This window comes from Pterocles gutturalis, unplaced genomic scaffold (genome assembly GCF_000699245.1).
Source record: "Pterocles gutturalis isolate BGI_N339 unplaced genomic scaffold, ASM69924v1 scaffold37671, whole genome shotgun sequence".
NCBI classification, from domain to species: Eukaryota; Metazoa; Chordata; class Aves; order Pterocliformes; family Pteroclidae; genus Pterocles; species Pterocles gutturalis.
In genome coordinates this window covers 1-5,738 of record NW_010106839.1, presented here as the reverse complement: position 1 = coordinate 5,738, position 5,738 = coordinate 1, and the positions used below count along the sequence as shown (strand labels likewise).

The 5,738-nt window shown below is 46.9% G+C and overlaps 1 pseudogene; it reads left to right on the top strand.

The window, feature by feature from the left end:
- The first annotated feature begins 1,625 nt into the window (after positions 1–1,625).
- LOC104472306 lies at positions 1,626–3,242 on the top strand (annotated as a pseudogene).
- Positions 3,243–5,738: the final 2,496 nt, after the last annotated feature.

Here is a 5,738-nt window from a genome sequence, read left to right as displayed (position 1 = left end):
TGGTTCAGAATTGGAGATGCTGCTGCAGAAAAACTCCCCTTGGGGCTGGGCATGTGGAATTATTTTCCATCTCTCTTTCTGAGGGCGCTGAAGATGTATTTCCCAGCAGTGACATCTCTTTCTGATTTCAGGGGCTCTTTCAGTGAGGGTTTTTGTCAGCCATGGTGACCACTGTTCATAGACCCCTGATCTGGAGTCCTGAGCATCCCCAGAAAGTCCGGCATCCTTCTGACTACATTGCCAGGAGACTGACTTGTATCTTCTGCTTGAAGATCGACATAGTGCCTTCTGGGCAGATAAAGGTGTATGTATGTAGGGCATGAGCATGTCCTCCCCAAAGGAAGAAGAGTAAAGCAGATAAAATCTTGTTAACCTGTGGATAATATGCAGTTCTTCGATCTGACAGACTCCCCACAGTTATGAAGTCTTGTATCAGTGGATGCCCTTTGATGTCCTTAAAGGTCTGGATGCACAAGAGAGTCAACATCCTGCTGTGCCTTAGAAGTAGGAATGGGGACACTGTGATTAGAATGTGCTGGCCTTTTTTTCAGTGATATCTCGATGACCTGAAAAGAAGCATATTTGTCTTTATTCCAAAGTAAAGAATTTGTATTTCTTTGTTTCACAGCAGTAATTTTCAATGAAATGAGATACAATATGTAACACATAAATAAAGTTGATTTTACCTAAGCAAGCCACTAGTTTAGATATTTTGTTCTTTCTGTCTCAACTTCCAGGTTGGTTTTTTTTTTTCTGAACCTTTCACTAAAAACAAAACCAAAGCAGATGCAAAAAATGCTTCTTACCATGTCCTTTAAATTTTTCTGTATGTTTCCTAGCCGATGAATAAAAGGGGAGACCCTGTCCTTCTGAGAGAGGATACCACATGACTTGGCTTGGCTGACTTTAGGTTTTGGGACAGGGCCAGCTTCATGGTGCCACTCTTTGCCCAGGTTGGTGGGTGAGTAAACACAATGCTGAGAGATAACACCAAGCTTGCTCTACTGGGGCTAGACTGTATTCACAGTCCTCTGAGAGCATCCCTGGGTCCCAGGAAGGAGCCAGCTCAGAGATAACTCCCCAAGGACAGAGCCCTGGGAGTTGCACAGCAGTATCTGAGCTGCTTTGTTGACTGTTCTGCTCTGATAGCGTCCATTTGTGGTGTCACCTGATGAAAGACTTATTCTGCTTTTGTCCAGAAAAGATTCTAGAGAAAGGCAGAAATCGAGCTCTTTCCTGCCTGGTTACCAGTGATGTTGCCCAATTCTGGTGCTGAATGGATCTGTAGTGAGGGGCTTGTCCAATCTCCTCAGCATTTGAAAACTTTCTCAGGTTCTTCCACTCAGAGAAATTCCTACTTTGACTTGAGAAGTGGTTGTTAGCAGTCTGTCTCTCTCTTAAAACTTTCCCCCCCCCCCTCATCTGAGTAACAATGATCTCTCTGAGGATTCCTGGGTTCAAAACCTCCTGGTCTGTGGCTCTGGCCATGATGATAGGGCTGAGGAGTTACGTGGTCTCTTCATACAGACCCTCCGGATGAGCAGAGATCCTGGATATTCAGGGACACCCCAAAGCAGCAGGAAGATGTCCACCCTGGCCTTGTCCCATTGTGTCTCCCACTGGAGCATTTCCTGTTGCAGTGAAAACAGGAGTGTCACTACATGAGTGGCACTCAGCAGGTGAGGTACCTCGACAGGTTCATCTGGGACTGGCAGATCTGTTCCTACGGTGATTTAGATTGGATATTAGGAAGAAATGTTTTCCTGTGAGGGTGGTGAGGCAGTGGCCCAGGTTGCCCAGAGGAGCTGTGGATGCCCCATCCCTGGAGGGGTTCAAGGCCAGGCTGGATGAGGCTTTGAGCAACCTGGGCTAGTGGGAGGGTGTCCCTGCCCATGGCAGGGGGGTGGAACGAGATGATCTAGAAGGTCCCTTCGCACCCAAAACATTCTGTGATTCTATGATTCTGCCTGTGGACTTCAAGGGAGAAATGCTGCATCTATAACTGGAGGAGGACTCAGTGTGATGGACAGCAGAAGTGAGTCTGTGGAGTGGAGGAGGAGAATGGCATGGGGAAACTTGGCTTCCCCAGCATGGGACCACGTTTACCCACCTGTGTCACATCCCTGTTTGTCAGTCACTGGATGTCAGAGGAGCTTAGTGGATGGTGGGAGATAGGTCTGAGTTCAGTGGCGCAGGAGGAGACTGAGTGGCATAGACTGGAGCAGTTATCATCTTTATTATGAGTCCAAGACTGAAGGAAATGACTTGCAGGAGCCCTGCAGAAAAGCATGAGGCAGGACTCCCAAGCCTGACAAATGCACCTCCCGTCCTGCCAATTCCTGGAGCAATGGACCCACCTGAGAGGTGGGAGAAGATGTGAAACGCTCCTACTAGATGTTTCTGGTAGAAACGTAGTTCATCTTCTGTGATAGTCCTCCACTGGGGGAGAAACAAAGAGGTTTAAAGGTGAGTGTGGCTGGGAGATGTGTAACGCGATGTCATGTTGAAGGCAGTGGGTCTGGACCAAAGGATGTGTTGACAAATGGGTTTGGAAACGATGTCATGTTGAAGGCAGTGGGTCTGGAGCAGAGGATGTGTTGACAAATGGGTTTGGAAGAGAAATCTGTATGATGTCCATAGGTCCTGTTGCTAGGAATGATTCCAGGGGAGGATTGGCCAGCAATCTCCATCTCTCTTTCTCTTTTTCAGTTAGATACAGAGTGAAAATTTCCCCCATGCAATCAGAGCCATGGGGCTACCCCAACTAGCTGGTTTGTTCTGCATGAAGGTTTTTTCCATCTGAAATTAAGATTAAGTTGTTCAAAAATGGGCAGGAGGAGATGGACCAAGTTGTGTACGAGGATCTCTCCCTAAATGGAGATTAGTCGTTCCAGATCCTGGTCACTTTGGAAGTCACACCTAAGCAAGGGGATATCTATGCTTCCCAGGTGGAGCATGTCAGCCTGCCAGTGCCCGTCACCATGGCCCAGGGTAAGCAACTGGAAATGGGGGGATCAGAAAGTCTTCAGGAGAGTCTAGCTCTGCGAGGACAGCAGGAACTTAGAAAAGATATTTTTGGGGAAAGCGATGTCTAGCCTGGGCCTTTACTCTCTGGTCTGCACTTCCAAGAGAAACACACTCTGGACCTGCTGTGGGCAAGAAGGTGACTGGAACGCTGGGCTTTGTGCTGGGCTTAGGCTTCATTGTGGTGGTACTCGTCATCTATCAGAAGAAAAAGAAAAGTGAATTATTCATGAGCTAAGTAGAAACCCGTTCTTAATGGGGCTGCAGAGAGATGTTTTAAAGCCTGTAAGGCTTCACCAGAATTTAGATTTACCATGATAATTTCCTTGGGTTCCCAGCATTCAGCTGGGTTTTATATGGTCTAATCCAATATCTGCAGAAGCCAGTGATAGCTTTTAATTTATTTTAACTGATGTTAGATTGGGCTTTCAGTGATGAGAAGCCATTTTAGAACTATCACCGGCTGCTGAAAGGTCAGCCCAGTCCTCTGAGATACAGTCCTAGGCTATGGTTATGGTTTCTTATGAGTATCAAATTAGCTACTTCATTCCCAAATGTCTCCGCACTGCTTTGTTGCAGACATATTTTGTAGACTTTAGAAGCAAATGCATTCATACTTATTTATAGAAGGATTAAATAACTTTCTTTTGAAACAGCGCAGGGGAAAAAAGAGAGAACATTATCTTCCACAAAACTGCATTCTTGTTCTCAGAATGTTGGTTTGCTGAGTAACAGCATCTTATCCCAGCCTTTGCTTTCTCCTTTCTAATAATTTAAGGTTATTAGAATCACAAACAAGTACTAGGTAAGTCATTGTTGTGTGATATCTTTCATGGTGCAACAAGGAATATCCCTCAGATTAATCCTGTACTGTTATTTTTTTCCTAAGCAAACTCCCTTAAGCAAGCTACATCCAATGTAGCCCTTTGCTCCCGTTAATGGGTTTGGGTCACCAGCATCAGGAGGACCTGAATTCCCTGCCCACCAAGTTAATAACTGGGGAAGACCGGGCTTGGTGCTGAAAATGCTGAAACCCCCTTCCTTAGACCCAAACACCAGTTTCCCAGTGAACTACGATGGGAACGGTGTACAGATTTGACTCTAGGAATCAGTTTTCCAGCCTGTCCAGAGCCTGAGCTAGTTGCACCTGTGTTGTTCAAGGCTTCGCATTATCCGAGTGGTAAATGGTCTGGGTAGGTCTCCAAGATCATCTCAGAAACTGGATTCTCCTGCCATAAATAGATGCCCTGCCAGAAGAGCCTTGGGCAGGGCTGCCGTGGGCTCTCTGGAGCTCAGCTGGCCCCATGGATCTCAGCAGCTCCGTTTGGTGGGTTAGCATGGGACCCCTGTGCACTTGGAGATGACAGGGAGAAGAAGCAGGCTGATAGCTGCTCCACGACTTCCAAGCAGAGATGCATCCCCAGACTGTTAGGACGAACACGGAAACCACAGGAAGATCATGTAGGGGGTGGGTGCAGGAGACTCTGCTAACAGGAGCCTGGGGGAGCTTTTCCCATCCCACAGTCTCGCCGGCACAGTTACTGACAGTGCTCCAAAGCCTGTGTGAGGAGCTCCTACACCTATTTCTGCTCTTTTTTCCAGCAGGGCTGCCATGGCTGTTGTCATAGTTTTGATTGCGGCTGAGAGCCCAACGCTACACAGCCTCTTGCTCACCTTCCCCCATCCCCCTTCCTGGGGATGGGGGAGAGAATTAAAGGGGTGAAGGGAAAAGACTTGTGGCTTGAGATAAGAACAATTTAATAACTAAAATACAGTAATATTGGAAATAATGATGATAATAATAGTAATATATATAAATATAGAGATGAGTGATACACAGTGACACTGCTCCCCACACTCTGCTCCTGTGTGAAGCTGCAGGAGGAAAGCTGGAGCTCCCCATCCCTGCACACACCTGGGGAGAGAAGAGGGGAATAAATAATAGCATTTCGAAGGAATGTTTTGTACTTTGAGGGATTTATCTAAGGGTCTGAAAGGATTTAATAACTGAGAGCTAATTAAATGTACTAATTAACCTGGTGTTTAATCTCAGCTCTTCGCTAGCCTTCTGTGCTGCTGAAGCAGAGACGTAGTCCCATATATCATGCCATCCAGCCACTTTGCTTAATTGGGATTCTTCTGTGCATGGTGCAGGCATTCAGCTGCTCAGGTGATGAGAGGAACACGAAAGCCCACGTACAGGAGAAAATTAGAGGGGCGAAGCCAGCCCTGTGTGACTAACAACCTGTGAGATTGTTTCCATGAAGAGGATATTGACAGTCTAATTTGTTTCCCTTTCCCATTATCACCGGTTTGTTCTCATTGATGCCATGGTTTTGCTAAGGGGGATGGGAACAAACTACTTCGGGGCACACGGTGACAAAAAGGCCACGTTATTCCGTGGCCCCATCCTTGTCACTGGGGCTCTGAGCAGCTCTGCTGCAACCAGGAGGAGAAGGCTGCTCACTTTTGCTTCTCACCACACTTCCCAATGGATTTGCTTATCTGTGAGGGTTTATACTGGTGCTACTGGTACTATTTAGGTGTACCACCCACACAGCCAACTCTCAGATCTCCATGAACTGTTTCCTCAGTGCCACAGATGAAGGGACCTCTGAAGTGACCACCCAGAGCCAGTTCAATCCAGCAGTAGATCAGGAGCAATGTGACTTTCCTCCTTCCAAAGTGTCATGGTTTTACACACCACAGCCGCT